Here is a 19,994-nt window from a genome sequence, read left to right as displayed (position 1 = left end):
CGTTTTTTCACCCCGTGCACGTCTCCTCTCCGACATCATTTTCCCTAAGCCTATAATCTCCACTTTAGCCTAAAACTAGACTGTCGAAGATAAGATCAAAACTATGGATAATAACTTTAATGACGAAATTGAAGTTGAATTAGTCCAACACAACCGACCTAGCTAAGTAAAAATACTCCTTAGGTGTTAAACTTCAAGATTATCAAACAATTATCACATATTAGGGCCTAAATAAAAGAAATCAAAATTCCGGTCAAACTGAATTTTTTTGTTAAATTCTCTCTGGAAATCAAACTTTGATCCAGGCTTCAGGAAAGCTTCTAATACATCCTTGGAGTGTTCTCCAGCTGTTGGTAAGCTTTCAGATCCTTTATAATTCGATTTGTGATTAAAATTAGTTTTTACCAAGTTTGATCGGTTTGATCTGTTCTAGGGTTCAATTATGTGATTTATTTATTTAGAATCATTCCCTAGATGTTATATGAACATTCTATTGAAATAGTTTTGATCAAATCAACCTCAAACAGAATAAATAAAAATTTGGAATGAAATTCTGGATTTTTGAATTTAATGTTCTTGGACTTTAAGCTTGAATTTTTGGTTCAAATAGCTACTAAACATGTTTGTAAACATGTTAGTATGATTTCCAGATCATTGTAACAACATCCCAATCATGTTCAATCCAACTGAAATTTTGAAAAAAAAAATGAGTTTGAATTTCGTTTTCAAAAGTTGTTACAGAGCTTGAATGATGTTTTTGTTTTGGTTGTGTTCGACTATGTTCATCATTTCAAAGCTAATGGAACAAGAATTAGACCTTGAGATGACCTAATTCAGAAGGTCTCAATTTTTTACCTAAAAACGGTTTTTAAAAATTGATCTTTGTAAAGATCGATTTATTGTAATTAGTTAGGGCTTTTAACCCTTATTATCATATGAGTTGATTGCAACTTACAGATCATGATTTCATGATCTGTATAAAAAGATACAAGACCGATAATTTTTTTTATCAATTCAAGAACACTCGGTCCTCTTGGGACCGAGAATCTTAGTTAATACCGAGACTTAAGACCGATGTTCTTGAGTCTGGACCGAGACTAAGGACTAATGTTTTTTAGTCCGGACTGAGATCAAGGAACGATGTTCTTGAGTTAGGATTGAGACTTAATATTAGTGTTCTTGAGCAAGGACTGAGGAAGCCGACCGAGGTTTCTAACCTCGGACCGAAGGTTTGACCTAGGACCGAGCCTCCAAAGTTCATGACGGAGAAAGCTAGACTTGGGATTGAGCCTCCCAGGCCTAAGACCGAATAGCCTAAGTCCAGGACCGAGCCTCCTGAATCCCAAGACTGAGCCCTATGGTCCCTCGACCATGCATCCCGAGCTCTAATCCAGACCACCCTGATCTAGACCGAGCCCGTCTGAGCTTAGATTGGCAAAACCAAACCCAGACCCTAGGACTCCGGTCCTAAAGCCTGTTTGGTTCCACTTTTCAAAATCCAAAATTATTTTTGTAATTTTGGAACCCAATTCATTTTTAAATAATCCCATAATGTAAGAAAATGATATTTAAATATTTTCGGGATATTTCCTAAACAAATATTTTGACTAAGGCCCCATTTAAAATTTATTTTTAAATTCTAACAATTTTCTGATATTTTTTAGGGTTTTAACTCAATTTTATATCAACACGGTCGTATGTATTCCCTTTTAAATAATTGTGTACAATTATTTTTGTAACCTAAACCTATCCTTGTTTAGGACCTGGAGACTACTAATTAAATGAAATACATGTTATAAATAAATCTTGAAATAGCCAGATTATTGCTTAAAAAATCTTGAACGTATGAACAGAACATTGGTGGAGAAAGTTCGATGTATGTTGTCTAATGTTGTGTTAGATAGGAAGTTTTGGGCAGAAGTTGTGTCATACGCTCAACATTTGGTAAATCACCTACCATCATCTGCAATTGGTGGTAAGACTCCATTAGAGGTATGGTCTGGAAAACCTACTACTGATTATGATTTTTTACATATTTTTGGTTCTACAGCATATTATCATGTAGTTGAATCAAAGTTAGATCCACGAGCAAAAAATGCTTTGGTGTTTTGTTTCAAAGAAAACCATTATCAGTAGTCAGTAGAGATGTTACTTTTTATGATTATTCAATGTTGAATAAGGTAACACCAGACAAGATTGATTGTACTCCGCAACAGGTGGAGTTTGAGCAGATAAAGATAAGCCCAACTATAAGTGACTCTCCGACGATAGACGAAGAGTTAAATGAGGAAGAGGTTCCGACCCAAGATCCTTCAGAACAACGTGAATCAATTGTTGTGAATAGGCCAAGACGAGTTATTCAAAACCAGGTCGGTTTATTGACATGGCAGCCTATGCACATCTAGTCGTAGATGATGTTCCATCCACTTTTTCAGATGTTAGTCGAAGTATTGAAAATGGAAAAAAGAAAGGTATTATGGAAGATGAGATGCAATCTCTTCAGAAGAATGAGACATACAAGTTGACGCATCTAACAAAAGGGAAGAAGGTTATTGGTTGTAAATGGATCTTTGCGAAGAAAGAATGATTTCTTGATAAAACTGATGTTCGCTACAAGGCAAAATTGGTAGTTAAAGACTACGCTCAAAAGGAAAGAGGTGATTATAATGAGGTACTTTCTCCTATTGTTAAACACTATTCCATTGGAATTTTTTTGGTCTTGGTAGCGTAGATGAATTTGGAGCTAGCTCAACTAGATGTGAAGACCGCAGACATACACATTTATTTGAACGAGGAAATCTACATTTATCAACCAGATGAATTCAAAGTTGCTGATAAAGACAATTGGGTTTGCAAAGTTGAACAGATCATTGTAAAGGTTGAATCAATCGTCGAGACAATGGTACAAGCGACTTGACAAGTTTATGATTGAGCACAAGTACACAAGAAGCAGATTCAGTTCATGTGTGTATTTGCGTAAACTACAAGATGAGTCTTATATCTATTTACTCTTGTACGTTGATGATATGTTGATAGCATCAAAGAGCCAATATGAAATTGATAACTTGAAGGCTCAATTGGGTAAAGAGTTCGATATGAAAGACACGGGAAAACCCAAATCTAAACATTGTTTAGATTTGGTAAAGGAAGCACTTAAGAACTATTTTTTAATAATGAAGATTGTATTTGGATATTGTGCAAAGGTGGAGATTTGTTGTTTTGGCACAATTAGAATCCCACATTGAAAGATGATGGGATTGAAAGAAGTTTCTTAGTATATAAAAGAAACTATATCCACAATTAGAATAAATCCCACATCGGAAGATGATGGGAGTTGGGAAAGTTTCTTAGTGAACTCTCCCCTCTTTGGTTTATTGCACCCAATATTTGTATCTCTTCTTCTTATTAATTGATAGCCTTAGTGCTCGGAGACGTAGACAACATTTTGGCCGAACTCCGTTATCAATTATGTTAGTGTGTTCTTTTGATTGTTTTCTTCTTTTGTGTTTCTGTCAGGGTTTTTTCCCAACAATACCTTTAGTTGGACAATTTTCATTCCATTAAAAAACTTGGGATGTACAAGATCTTTAGTATAAACTATATAGATAAAGTCTTTTTCAAGTTAAGTAATTATTTCTCATCATCAATGGTGAGAATAATGTCATCAACATAAATATTAAGAATAATTCTCTTATTTTTACAAAAAGGTCTTAATAAATAAGGTGTGATCAACTTGATTTTGACTTGACTTTGACTGTAGCTAGAATTAATGACAGATTTTGCAAACTTGTCAAACCAATCTATGGGGATTGCTTGAGCCCATCCTATGATTTGTAAAGTTTGCAAACCTTACTTTGTTGATAATCTAAATCTAAACCCAGAGGAATATCCATATATATTTTTTCTTCTTAATTTTCATTTAGGAAGACATTTTTCAAATTAAGTTAGTACAACAACCAATCCTTGCTAGCAACTAAGGAAAATAGTATTATCATTGTGTTTAACTTTGTCAGTGGAGCAAAAGTCTCTTGATAATCAATATTATATGATTGTGAGAAACCTTTTGCTACTAATTGAGTTTTGATCTTTCAATTGACTCATCAAAATTGTGTTTCACTTTGGAAATCTATTTACATCCGATAGTTTTCTTGTTATTTGGTAAATCACAAATGGTCGATGTTCCATTTTTATGAAGTCTTGTAATTCCTCAAGTACTGCTCATTTCTATTGAGGGTGTTGTAAAACTTCATCAACATTCTTAGGAACCTCTATACTATTATACGCAACAAGACAATCTCAATAATTTGTGATGGCAAACCTTTATATAAAACAGAATTACTAATTATATGTTGAGTACATTTTCTCATTCTTTTTCTTCATGCAATAGGTAGATTAAAAATATCATCACCACTTCAATCTCGATAATGGTTCAGGTGAAGAGTGTGATGGTTCTCGGTCTCTAGATGGGTGAGGTGTAGAAATTAGAAAGAATAGGAGGAGAGTGTAGTGGAGAGTTATTAAAGAGAATGGGATAAGAGTCACGTGGAGAGTGAGACTCATGTATAGGTTCTAGAATGGGATGATGATGTGATGATGATAGAGATTCCCCAAATGGGGATGAATGATATTGATATTCTTCAAAAGTCTCCCTTTAAATATTAGAAACGAGATAAAATGGTTGATTTTCTAGAATTGTGACATCCATCTTGATGTATGTTCGTTTTTTAGTTGGAGAGTAACATCAATACATTTGGCGGTGAAATCAAGTTTTCTTTGGTTTTGAGAGTGAATATGAACAAAAAAGGAACAACCAAACACTTTAAGAGGATTATTGAAAAAGATTATTTTGGTATGTATGAAGAGTGGTAGAAGACATTGGATAAGATTTTGGAATTGAAGAATTTTCGATAGCAAATGATTTATAAGATAGGTGACAGTGGAGACATCTCTCCAAAAAACTTTTGGAACATTTGAGGAGAAAATAACTAGACGAGTGACTTCGAAAAGATGTTAATTCTTGCGTTTGTCAGCTCCATTTTGTTGAGGAGTATCAACACATGAAGTAAAATGAATATTACCTTTCATCGAAAGAAAGTGGCTAAAAGAGTGAGATAAATACTCTTTTGCGTTATCAATTTTTAAAACGAGAATGGGACTTGAAATTTAGTTTGAATCATGGTGTAAAATCGTTGAAAATATTTTTAACTTCATATTTTTTCTTCATAAGAAATAATCATATCAAACGTGTATGATTATCGACAAAAATAACAAACCAATGTTTTCCATGTAATGTTTTGACTTCTTGGAGAGACCCAAATGTCGCTATGAAATAATGCAAATAATTTTGAAGTTTTGTATGTTAAACGAGGAAATAAAACAAGTGAATGTTTAGCATACTAATAAACTTCAATTAAAAAAAATTAAAATTCGCATGGATAAATAACTTAGGAAATAGTTTAGATTGATACATAAAGTTACGAGACCTAGTATATAATTCCACAACATGATATCGAAATTTCGATTGAAAATAGAATTAAAGGTTGTTGAATAGAAATTTTCATGAATGATGAAGAGACCAAAGAACAAATCGGCACTCCCAATCATCGTTCTCAAAGTCGTAGCCAGAAAATCACAACGATTCGGTAAGATTTTAACATAACACTTAATATTCATATTCAATCTTCTTATAGACAAAAACTGCAATCAAGTCGTAGTATAAAAGGAGCATCATGAGAAATAATTTGGGGTGTAAACTAATAAAATCATTATATTACTTCATCTAAATCACCATTAAAAAAATTTGTTTTACATCCATTTGATGTATCACCATTTTAAAAACTGAAGCAAGCGCTATCAAAACTCTAATTGAGGTTATTCTAGCAATAGGGGAATATGTGTCAAAGTAATATATGTCTTTCTTTTGTCTATAACCTTTAACTACCAGTCTAACTTTATATTTCTAAATTGATCCATCTAATTTTAATTTTTTTAAAAATATTCATATACAACCTATTGGTTATTGGTTTAGTTCTAGTAGGTAAGTCTACTATTTCCCAAGTATGATTTATCATTATTGAATTAATCTTATTGTCTACGGCTTCTTTCCATAGTACACCATCAGATGAGGAAATAACTTCATTATAATTTAGTGGTTCACCGTCAACTAGAAACATATAATAATCATCTCCTAAGTTGTTTTTTTTCTTATTCTCTTACTCCTCCTCAATTCAATTGTATCAATATTTTCTAAATTTTCAACCTCAATCTAATTATTATTTTCATTATTAATTAAAGAAGGTGATTTACTAATCGATAATTTCAAAGGAAATACATATCTTCAAAATCAGCATTTTTAGAGTCAATTATTGTATTTATATTTAAGAGATCACTTTTTAACACTAAAAATCTATAAGCTGCACTATTTTCAGCATAACCAATAAACATACAAGCACATGTCCTAGATCTTATTTTTCTCTTTTTAATATCAGGTAAGAGAACTTTAGCTAAACATCCCACACTCTTAGATATTTTAAGTTATGTAATCTATCCTCCCAAATTTCAAATGGAGTTTTTTTTGTTTTTTTAAATATAACTCTATTTTGTATAAAACACGCTGACAAAATAGCTTCACCCCACAAATTTGAAGGAACACCCGAACTTATAAGCATAGAATTCATCATTTTCTTTAATGTCCTATTTTTTTGTTTAGCTATCCCATTAAATTTTGGTGAATATGGAAGAGTTACCTCATGTATTATGCTATGTTGTTCACAAAATTCACTAAAAGATTTACCTCTATCGGATCTTAGTCTTTTAATGGTTATATTTAATTTATTCTCTACTTCAACTTTATATTTTATAAATTTTCCTTCCGTCTCATCTTTATTTGTTAAAAGATATAGGTATGTGTATCAAGACTTGTCGTCTATAAATGTTACATAATATCTTTTTCCTCCTCTAATCATGTTATATTTCATGTCTCTCAAGTCTGAGTGTATAAGACTTAATAGTTCACTTTCTCTATTATTAATTATTTTACATGGTTTTTTGTACTCTTAGATTCTACGCACACATGACATTTTTCATTTTTATTAGTTGATATATCATGTAAAATATTCAACTCTTTCATTTTTCGAATATAACTATAATTCAAATGTCCTAATCTAGATGCCATAAATTAAACGAGTCAATCATATGAGCAGAAGAAGGTGCATTATTATTAATAACTTCAAAAACATTTAATAAAAATACACCATTAGCAAAATAACCTTTACCTATGAAAATATTATTTTTCGTAAGTGTTAGTATGTTAGAATCAAAATACTCTTCACTCCAGCCTTCACCAAGACAGAAACTGACACAAGATTTGAGCGAATCTCGGGCACATGAAGAACATTAGTCAATGAGAGGATTTTACTGGAGGTGAGTTTTATATTCACATTTCCTTTTCCACAAACACCAATTCTTCTTGAGTCTGCAATAAATACTTGTTCCTCTCCTTCCCCTACCTTAGTGTAGGAGGAAAATGCATTTCTGTTAGCATATACATGCCTGGTAGCACCAGAGTCTACTACCCATGACTTTTTTTCTGCCACAAAATTTATTTCAAAGACAACTGCAACTATCACATCATCTGTCTCAACTAGGTTTTCCCTAGGTGTAGGTCTGTTGTCTCTCTTCTTGTGCCTGTAATTAATTATATGGTGACTAAATTTTCTTTTTTTCTATATGATGATGAGGTCGCACTACCCTTTCATAATATTTTTCGTTTGATCTAGTTTGTTGCTTTCTATCCGTCCAACAATGGGGACGGTTACGATGGAATGAACAAGAGTTGATGTTACCACATTGATCTTGTACTAGGTTGTCTTTTGTTGTTAGTTCATTCTCTTTCTCTGCTTTATCTTGATATTTTTATTTCTCCTAAATGCGAACATGAACAACGATTTTAGTAGTGTCATTAATTTCCTTTTGTGCTTCATGGAATTCTTGTAGTGCTTCCAAGAATCTAGAAGTTTCCCTTTAGTGCACCAACAACAAAAGCCTCGGGTAAAGTGATACATTTATTTGTTAGTTCAGAAACAATCAAGTTGAACTCATTTATTTGAGAAGAAACATCTTTTTCCTCGTTCATTTGAAAATTTTAAAAATTTCCTATAGCATATTTTTTAATGCATGCATATTAAATGATATATTTATTTATTAAAGTTTCCCAAATCTCATATGTTTTATTAAAATTTGAGTAGACATAAAAAAAACTTATTTGATAAGGCATTTAAAATTGTAGTTTTGCAGATTTTGTCTGCTGTAATCCATTTTTCCAGATTTTTTAAAGATTCAGTACTTGTATTATCCAAAGGTTTGGGAGTAGTTAAAACAAATTTAACCATGGCAATATCAAGAACAAGCAATATTTTCTTTTGCCACCTTTTAAAATTTTGACCATTAAAATGTTCAATGCGATTGATGTCAGGAAAAGATTAAGTAGGAGAAGGAAAGTCGTATTCATTTTATTTTTTTTTAAATAAAGGATCTCTCTAAGATTGTAAGAATTAGATTTGTATGAATATGGAAGAAAAATTAAGTTACACAAATAATTGTAACTAAATAAACTTATATGAAAACAACTTATCGAGATTTGTAGTTAAGGCGTGCTGAGCATTGTCCTTAGAGAGATTTCGTCTCCTCAAGTAGGTTACTCATCGCAGTATAATTTTAATGACACTCCCTCTCAGAATTTAACAACTCCTTCTCATTAATTTCGTAATCTTCTTAACGAGGCTCAGAGGATAATAGTTTTGGATGCTCTTGAGAATAGGGTCGTAACTTCATTTGGGTTGAGGGAGAGATGAGAAGAGAACTCGGACATCTCTCTAAGAAAGACAAGGAATGCCGATCGAAGATTCAAAAATCAAGTGAGAGAAAAGAATTGCGAGTTATGCTCTTAATCACTTAACATATCCGAATGAATAGATCCTTCTAAGCTAATAATAAGGTGGTCTAAAGACGATGGACAAAAAGAAAAGATAATATAAGCTTAGGGATTACTAAAGACAACAAGAAAACTACAAAAATAAAATAACTGAAAACTAAAATAGTTTCATCTAATCGTTACTTATCATCCATGTGGCTCTATAGTCTCCTTCGGATCATTCTTTAGTTACAGTTCATAACAATAAATTTTACATATGAAATTTGACGTCCCAACAAAGTCATGCAACAATTTTCTTCCTCTCCGCATCATCAACCATTACCTTGAAATCATAATTTCCTCCCCATCACTATCAAACGGTGATGGTGAATTAGTAGTAGTTTAGGATGATTTTTCTAAAGTTTGCCTTTTTAATACTAATTTGAACAGTCTCGCGAGTTAAATTCTCCACTTTTTTTATTTTATAATCAACAAAAAATTTATTTAATAATCTGAATTAGATACCTTTAGAAAATCTACCAAACAAACCTTATACTATTTATACTTTCATAATTTTATTTGGAACCAAACTGTCCTGAATTATCTGATATGTTGTTTAGTCGTGCATCCCTAACTGACCAAATATATATTTTAATTGTTTCAGCTACTCATGATTAAATGCATCTCCAAAGTTCGATGATGATGAAGACGAATACACCCTAAGAGATTGGTCGTCTGGAGGATACAATATATATCATTTGTATGTCCAATTTTATTGTAGTGGTCACACCAATGTTTGTTTCATTTCTTCTGATTTAGGATTTCTACTAACTAAGGCATCAACTTCATTTAAGTTGTGGGAGAGAAGAGCAATAAGCTCGACAGTGGCGACCAAGGCTTTAGGGTTCACCATAACTTGAGGCCAAATTCTTCCTAACGGACTTTTGAGAACACTGATACTTTTAAGAGGAGAAATGAGAAGAGAACTCGGACAACTCGTTGGGAAATACTATTGAGAAAAGATCTAATCTAAAAACACAAAATAAGATATAAAGATAAAGAGGTAAATAATAATAAATACCACAAGATATAATGAGGTTCGGCCAATAATGTCTACATTCTCGGGGAGTCGTCTATTCTATTAATTTTCCATGGAATAATAGTCCAAGTAACCCTAGGTTACAATGTCTATATTTATAGGAGTACATCAAAAAATAAAAGACTAAACTACTACTCTTAAGCTCAATAAAAGCTTAAAGCACAATTACAATTATATATTAGCTCTAATAAAATATGAGCCCAAAACCCAACAATCTCCACATTTGGCAAATACCACGCTTATTGATATATGATGAATAAATTAAAATTTTAACAATCTCCACCTTGATGAATTTCACGTCCCTTAAGAAATACACGAGCCGTACCCATCAATCTATACCTTGACAAAAGTCAAACCATCATGAAATAAGTGGGTTCAACACTTTCAATCTTCACATTTGCTCGAGCAATTAATGATATAACTTTTCATACCTCCACTTCCACTCAAGAGCCTTTAGAAGAATAACAATTTTCATCATCACGTATATCGCTTCATCAAAATGTTATGAGTCACACATCAATCTTCACTACTCGAGTCATTCACGAGATAAATCATTATACTTCCACTTCCGCTCAAAAGCCCTTAGAAGATAAAATCATAGAGTTTATAACACCAAATAAATTTGGGTAACCACGTTATTTCAACAATGAGAGACATTCAACAACTCTTCCCAATCTTTGTTCATACCTTGACATATGCGGAAACTAGAATTAACAATTCTTTATTATGTCAAAATAATTTTTACCCTTGTTTGCCACAAATTGTCTTATTTTTCAAGTTCATCAATCGACTGAAACCAAAAATATCAATTAGACCCAAGACGAACTTTCGTCGTCTACTTTTTCAAAATTTAGATATCTATCGAAAACTAAGGACACCCAAAACAAAATCCCATTGTCTACTTCCTCAAAATATGATATTGATTGAAAGCGAGAAGACCCAAGACGAACTTTTATCGTCTACTTCATAACAAATAAATTAGGTTAACATGACATCTCTTTTCTCAAGCTCAAGATCTAACAAAGTATTTATCACCCATCTTGCCTTGAACGTTGATTACTCAACCAACTTGAATCTCATACTTCTCCTTGAACAAATTAGCTATCAATCTACTAGTTTTTTAATCCAAAAATGACTAGCAATTCAAGAATATTATTTCAAGATTCAATATCTCTCTTCAATTGTCTTTACGAATGTTTCAAATGATCATCTATAGTTTCTTTGAAAGAAATCGAATATCCTTCCATTTGAATTTATCGAACCTCTCATCTATCCCCTTTTTCATGACTATGAATCCCAATAAAGATCTCAATAATCTCATCAATAAGATGACAAATCAATCATCTTATTCATCTAAACTATGATATGATTTTTATAGTCTTTGTCTAGTCAATCAAGTAGCTTTCCTTCGATTACGCTTCTGTAGTAGCATAGTTTCTCCTTGATGCCCGCAGCTCAATCCATGGAAGAAGGTGGGATGACGTCAAGTCCGCATTTAACTTCTATTCGGACGGACTGAATTTGTTCTTGATCTGAAGAAATGTTTTCAAAATGACTTCCCCATTCTCCAAGTTCAGAAGTGCCACAAGACCACAAGGCTATAAGAATAAAATCGAGGATCTGAAAAAGATGCTACCAGGAATCAAGCTCAATTACATCGACCCTGCCTCTACTCTAGAGGTGTACTTTGTACTTCCCGGAGGTCATATAGATTGGAACCCAAAGCAATAAGAACGAAAGGGTTGGTGATGTGCTTCTAGTGCCAATAAAAAGTAACCCACCCAATGGTATTTAACATCCAGAAAACTGCCAAGTAAAAAGTGTCCCAAGCCGAAATATCACAAGTACCACCCCGCCCCAAGACAATTAAGATAAAACAAAAGAAGTAACAAATCATCACATTCGAATTAACTGAGTCTCCCATTTAGTCCCTTTTTCATTACTTGTAATCTCACTAAAGGTTTAATTTATCTTCTCACATTAAAAGATAATGCAATGATTTATTCTTAGTTCGTTTGAGAGTTGCTCTCAAGATGACTCCACCTCAACTTATAAGTGTCTTCCTCTTTCTGGTCTTTCATTCATATTATGTGTTAACTGAAATTGTGTCAATCCTTAATCACCTGCCAACTCAATGCAATCTTGCAATTTGTCCTGAAGGATTTCCCTATCAACATGTCAACAATGTTGTCATCGGTAAACACTATTTTGATAACAATTTTCCATACTCGATCATATTTTTGTCAAATATAAAGCACATAATCTCACCAACGTCTTCATCTTGATTAGCTTTTCCAATATATTTCTTTAAAAAGATAAAGGTCATAATAAAAAAGATACAAACTTTTTGTCCCAAACAAGTCAAATAAAACGCAAACTAGGAAGATACTTTAAGTCCAAGAAAATCAAACTTTGAGACGTCCAAACCTTGACGCCACCATTAAAAATGTAGAGCAACGAGTTACCAACCTCTCGAAAAAATCTTAGTGCAATTGGACTCCATTTGAATCTCCGATCATCAATTTGATGAACCCTGCGTGACTATAGGCGAAAATCTACGGCTAGATTATCACTCTCTACCTCTTTTTTAATTATGACTTTTTAATAACCATTTTCCAAAGAAAAATCTTTCCAAAATCATTTTATCCGAGATTTTCTTCAAGTCAGGGTCCTCGACATAGTGAAATAATGTCACTCATGTATGCCAAGACAACAATCGGTTATAATAAAACTTCCAACTAATTTTCAACAAGCATGAAGATGTATCGTTTGTTCTCCACATTTTTCTAGCCAAATCCTGCATAGAAAGAATCTAACAAACCATGTATATGATTAGTGCACACTCAACTTATACCTTAGAAATTATCATTCTTGGTAGAACCCTTGAGGCATCAACACCCACTTGACAACTTCGCACCAACACTTACCAGAGATTGTCAATCAAAACCTACTCACAAGGTTTGATGCAAATCTAATTTTGTCCCTTATATACACATATCAAAACCACACTCTTACAAACAAATATTAAATCCACCACTTTAATCAGAAAAACTCTTTACATGTTGCATTAATTGTCTTCCATAATCTGCAACATCGAATAAGCACTTCACCTTCCTTTTCAACACTAATTTTCAATTGTCAATCTCCATATTGACGAATATCAAATCTCTTAGAAGATAAATCACAAATCTCAATCTTTGAGAAATTCAAGTCAAACAAGCCTCAATACAAATCCAAGATCAAAGAAAACAAAGCTTTAAGAACTTGATTAAAATCAAACAATGCTTTACTTGTGAAAATTGAAATCAAATAGGCCTTAAACCTATTTTTTGAAATCAACGAGACGTAAAAAAAAATCTTAGTTGAAAAAATCTTAGTTGTTGACCGCTTCAAAATTTCTTAGCTCCTTCTCTATATATATTATATTATATTATATCATAATATAATATATATATATATGTGGATATATATATTTTTTTCATTTTTATATATTTTAATAGATCATATGTTCCAAATTAAAATAAGTCAAAAGAATATACCTCATTTTCTTCATTCTGGTGTTGCTGCCCACATGACGATTTTTCGTCACCTGCACCCATTGTCGCCTTTGAGAAAACAAAAGATTCATTGTCTTCTTCTCAAGATATTGTCAACCAAAAATAAGAAATATTTTAACGACCGTTGCCATCTCCTTAGGAATTAAAGATTTCAACTCAAATCTTCACAACGGCTAATTCTTCTGTAACCAATGTCGTTTTCTCAAACAACCAACAATCTTTAACAAAAGCACAAATTTCCAACAACTTTTTTATGGTGGTTAGGGTTTCTATCATATCTTCACAAATATAAAATATTCTCAAAACATTCTCTGATAACACTTATTGAGAAAAGATCTAATCTAAACACACAATAAAAAAGATATAAAGAGAAAGAGATAAAGAGATAAAGAATAATAAAGAACACAAGATATAACGATGTTCGGCCAATAATGTCTACATTCTCGGGGAGTCGTCCATTCTATTGATTTTCCATGGAATAATGGTGCAAGTAACCCCATGCTACAATGTCTCTATTTATAAGAGTACATCAAAAGTCAAAAGACTAAACTATTTTTTCCTAAGCCCAATAAAAACTTAAAGCCCAATTACAATATATAAACTCTAATAAAATATGAGCCCAAAACTCAACAAAGACGAAAATTTCGATCGAAGATTCAAAAAGCATGCGAGAGTAAAGAAATATAAATTATTCTCTTAATCATGCAAAATACCCAAATAATCAGATCATTCTAAGCTAATAACAATCTCATAGAATCATGCCCTAAATCTGTTACAACGTAATGATGAGGTGTTCTAAAGAGAAAGGACAAAATGAAAAGAAATAAAAGTTCAAGGACTACTAATGAAAACAGGAAAACTACAAAAATAAAATAACTAAAACTAAAATAGTTCCATCCAAATTTTTCCTAGCATCCATATGGCTCTAGTCTTCTTTGAATCATTCTTTAGTTACAACTTATAACAATACTTTCTCCATCTGAAACTCAACGTCCCGATGAATCCGATGAATTCATGCAACCATTTTCTTCCTCTCCAAATGTGATCACATATGCATCAGTAGCCATTGCATTGAAATCATAACTCTCCTCTCCACCACAAGCAAATTAACGGTGATGATGAATCAATAGTAGTAGCAATAAATTTTTCTTCTTTACTATTGTTACTATTATGATGATTTTAGTTAGAGTTTGTCTTTCATATAATAATTCGAGCAGTCTCGCGAGTCAAATTCTCCATTTTGTTTTCTTTTTTAGAATCAACTGGAGTAGTATTAGAGATTTCTTGAGAAATAGCCTTAGGTTGGGTTGCTACTAAAGTTTCTTCCAATCTCCTGCCTTGTAAAGATCCCAATTTATCAGCCTCGCTATGAGGGAAGACATCAACTTTGTTTGAGGTTGTTGGTTCACCTGAAACATGGATTGGAGTAGCATTAGAGCTTTCAATTGGTTTATCAAAATTAAGTTCTTCAGCATGAGTAGTAGGAACAATCATTGTCATTGATGGGTTAATATCAAGACATACAACCTCAACTTGAAATCCAAGAGATGAGAATTTCTTCTTGCTTAACCCATCAATATCACTTTTTGATAAGATCTTTCTATTCTCTATCATTATTATGTTTAACCAATAGTAAAAGCCTCTCTAGAAGTCTTAAAAATAAATTTTAAAGTCACTAGTAAATTCTATAAATATAAAATATTCAGGCAGAGCAAAAATCCTCACACCCTTCTTAGAAGCACTAAATAAAAAATCCTCTGAAGAGAGATCCTTAGTTATTGGATGTATCTCTGTAAAAAACAAAACAACATTGTGATTAAAAATAGTGATGGATGGACTAACCTATTAAGGACACTTAATTTAACTTGGTAACACAAGCCCTTTGTCACCTATATATTTTTTTTTCTTATAATAATCTATGGAATCCTCAATTGTGGAAAGATATTCAGGTACAAAAGAAGAATAAACATCATTAGGGATGTTCTGGTCATTCTAGCCTTTTAGTGCACAACTACAACATTCTTTATATCCTTTTCCAACCAGAGTATGCAATTTTATATAAGAATATTATGAGTTGAATGGGGACAATTATGGTAATGATAAATTGATCACCTTTCTTTCAAAGAGTGATATATCATACAACCTCTTAGAGCACAAATTGTACACTTTATATTTTTCCGCGTGATGTATTTCAAGGAAAATGATGACTTCTTCCATGTGATTTTTAAAATATTCCTCCACATTCGAAAATGTTGAAACTCCTATCACCAACAAGGAACCTTATTGCAATTATATTCTTTGTGATGTAAGTCATGTCCAAATCAAATCCTCCTTCCAAATATCTCTTCTATTGTTTTGGAAAACAACTTGGCAAGCTTTGACCTCCACAATCTTCACTGCATTTTTTAGGAATCCACAAACCCTTTAGTGATGGATCCAATTAAAATAGAGGGTGTTGTTGTATGATCCACAGAATCATTATTCGTCGAAGAAAATTTTGGGACAGGTGCAATCCAGTCTCACTTGTAAAGCGAGCAAGTGCAGACTTTTCAGTATTTCTTGGGGATGATTTTTCTTGAGGAAAACTGAATGGCTGAAGAATTTTTAAAATATTCGCCCACATGGATATGTCGGAAGTAGACTGTCTAGATTATGCCTCATTTTAAGAATAATCTATTTTGGGATTTATAATAGGGGTTGTTTGAATATTTGGAGACTTATTGTTAGTATTATTGTATTCAAATTACATTAATATTATAAAGAAATGAAATAAACTAAATGCATACAAAGAATGAAATCACTAAATAAAGGTTGATCTGACTCATGTGTTAAATATATTTATCTTAAAATAGTTTTATCCACTCTCTTTTGTGATGGAGGTTATCGCATATAACTGTTTTTCAGGGTACAACGGATCTATTATTGATTTAGTATCAGAATAATTATGCAACGAACTTAACCAATGTACCTAAACTATCACGGAGTTTCAGAAAAAAATTTTAAATAAAGAACTCGAATAACACTCACAAAATAAGGAGAGACTTTTTAGAATTTTAGAGTGAGAAATGATAAAATGATATATCTCATATAGAATAGATTATATGAATTAATTAGAGAAGAGAGGATTTTATAATGTTAAAATGTTAAATCATTAAATAAAATTATCAATTGATTCAATGTTGACATTGTTTGCCTCTTCATTACTTTAATGTTTCCTCTTCATTAGGGAGTAATTATTTACCAAAAATAATTAAGACATTTATAATTTAAAACTAACGTTACATGGTTTCTAATTTGTTAATTATTATAACAATCTATATATATATATATAATGATGCTTAATTTTATAAAGTGTCTGGATTGCCGGGTCGAGAGTTGTGGTTAATTTGTATATATATGTGAGAGTAAATTGATATTTGGGGTCGGATTGTGGGTTGACCCGTCCATAAACTTAAAAAGGTTAAAAATAAAATAAAAAATGATATAGGTATGGTTCGAACTTGCAACCTAACAAAACAAGTAAAACTCTTTAACCAACTAGGCTAATAACACTTCATATTTTAAATTAAACACCAAATTTGATGAACGCTGAACATTTTAACAATATAAGTTCAACATTTTAACTAACTAATCTATATATATATATATATAATGATGCATAATTTTTAGTGTCTGGATTGCCGGGTCGAGAGCTGTAGTTAATTTGAATATATATGTGAGAGTAAATGGATACTTGGGTCGGATTGTGGGTTGACCCGCCCATAAATTTAAAACGGTTAAAAATAAAATTAAAAATGCTATCACATTTTTACCGTAATATTTTTTCATAGTTTTTATATTATTACTCGTACAAATGCACGAGATACATGCTAGTTGATAATAATAATAATAATACTCATGTAAGTTACACTAAATTTAACAACATTTTGTTAATTGTATTTAAGTCATTTTAATTTAATGAATTCAAATAAATATTTGTATCAAATTTCACCATTTAATTCACCTTTAAATTTCATGTAAATTTTATTTGATTTTATTAACCACATTCTAATTTTCATTTATTAATAATTCCAACACTTATATTGTTGAGAAGTTGACATACCAACAAATCTAAAATCCATAATATCAAGGGAGTAACACCAACTCAAATTGTATTCATGAATTGTCTTATTTTGTTTTAGGTTAATCAATTGGCGAATAGATGTATCGCAAATTGAAGACCCAAACTGTTGCAATAAAAACTTATTCAAGTTCATCTAAGTTAGTGTTATTATTCCTTGTTTGCATAGATGACCCATACCAAGTTCGAGTGTCTCTAGAGAAGTGAGTGAAAGCATTCTCAACTTTAGTTGTATCAGTGATACAATCAACCCTAAAAAATTGTTCAGTTACGATAATCCATTCTTCCACGTTTAATCTATCAAATTTTGGGAAATTCACTTTTATTAGGCGCGTTGGGGAAACATAATTTTCATCTCTATGTGGAGTTGCTCGTGAGGAATCTGTTGAATCATTTAGATAATCACTAGCCTCTTAACTTGATAAAATATGTAATTATTCTTTAATCGACCTCACTTTATTTTCCATCCACTTTGCGTCTTGTTTATAGTCTCGACAATAAAGTCTATGGATACATGCAAGGAGTCGTTTCTAAGTGATGCTTGTTATTGACCATCTTGAGGAACATCGTCTCTAATACCAAATGATACGTAAGAGGAGATATGAGAAGAGAACTCAGACAGGTCACTGAGGAAGATGAGGAATACCGATCATTCAACATACCCGCATGAGCATATCGTTTTAAGTTAATAACAATCTCATGAAATCATGCCCTAAATATGTTACAAAATACTTATGAGGTGGCCTAAAGATAAGGGCCAAAATGAAAAAAAGAATATAAGTTCAGGAACTACTAAAGACAATAGGAAAACTACAAAATAAAATAACTAAGTCTAAAACAGTTTCATCCAATCGTTCTCTAACGTCCACGTGGCTCCATAGTCTTTGTTGGGTCATTCTTTAGTTACACAGTTCGTAACACCAATTTTCCTTGGTATGTCAAATTTTCCTATAGTGGTCACACCATTATTTGTTTCATTTCTTATGATTTAGGATTTCTACTAATTAGAGCCACAACTTCATTTGGGTTGTGGGAGAGAAGAGGAACATGCTCAGCAGTGGTGATCGAGGTTTTACGGTTCACCATAATTTGAAGCCAAATTTCTTTTTGACAAACTTACGATAATGCAATCGCCAATTACATAGCTCCCTAACAATTCATTAATCCATCTGACGAATTTTCGTCTCACAAAAAACAATATAGTCCACTTCCAATAGATTCCGCAAGAGGCTTAAGAATACATCGTTTCTCATTATCATTAATCCCACAAATATTTCAAACTAATATTTTACTAATCATCAAAATAGGCTTACACAGAGTATATTCGATTCGACTTTGGTACACATTTTCCTATTGACAAGAACTCAAGGGGTAGATTACCAATCTTTTTGTGTTGACACCTCTAATTATATGTAAATATGGGGATTTGCAAATTTTGGACCACACTTCGAACTCTTCAACAAAAATCTCTCTGACAGGAGATTTTTTTCGTTCAACATCATGTTATGAATCGAAAACTCCTTACATACCTCCTCATTAGCGTCATATTCTTCATCTAACTCAATTGACTCTTCCTCTGATACCTCATGTATCTTGATAGACAAATCACTCACATTCTCGGGATACAAAAATCTGATGGGATTTATCTGAACAACATTTTCCATGAGTGGCCATATTACACTTTATGCCGCATCAATCCGCTCATAATCAACTACCAAATTTGAGATAGGATAGACGAAAAATTCCACCAAGGCTTGATACAAAACTAAATGGAGCGTATTAATCAAAATATTAACTATAGGAGTCTCCTTAGGCGTCAAGTGCTAATCGAATTCTGAATTATAGGATGTAGGTGATGATTTATATACTAATCACAATATTGCAATCTCGACCCTCCTTCTCCATGGCACTACCTGGTTCATCTTTATCGCTACCTCTAATGGTTCACCGCTTTGGTGAATATCTGCCACATCCACCATAGCCTTGCGGAAATAAATCCCCTCCTTTAATCAATTATCCACATTAATTGGTTGCGACTTTTAACTAAATATATCTTTTCCCATTAAGTCCGTGGAAGGAGGAGTCTGACCCGACACGTCTTGCTCCCACAATTCGGACCTAAATTAGAACTTGAGACAGTTGACACAATCAAAGTCCATTCAAACACATTGTGACCTTATACACAATCATACCATGTTCTAGGACAATAATATTCGACATTCATTCCAGCGGACCAACACGAATTCTTCCCCGCCCGACCTCACATTTTAAGTCGGTATTTTCGTCAAATTCCACATATCCACCTAA

At 32.3% G+C, this 19,994-nt stretch overlaps 1 pseudogene; it reads right to left on the bottom strand.

Moving 5' to 3' along the window:
* Positions 1–14,764: 14,764 nt before the first annotated feature.
* LOC124943635 lies at positions 14,765–19,666 on the bottom strand (annotated as a pseudogene).
* Between the last annotated feature and the right edge of the window lie 328 nt (positions 19,667–19,994).

The sequence above is a fragment of the Impatiens glandulifera genome, chromosome 6 (assembly GCF_907164915.1).
Source record: "Impatiens glandulifera chromosome 6, dImpGla2.1, whole genome shotgun sequence".
Classification (NCBI taxonomy): Eukaryota; Viridiplantae; Streptophyta; class Magnoliopsida; order Ericales; family Balsaminaceae; genus Impatiens; species Impatiens glandulifera.
This window is presented reverse-complemented; position numbering and strand designations above follow the sequence as displayed.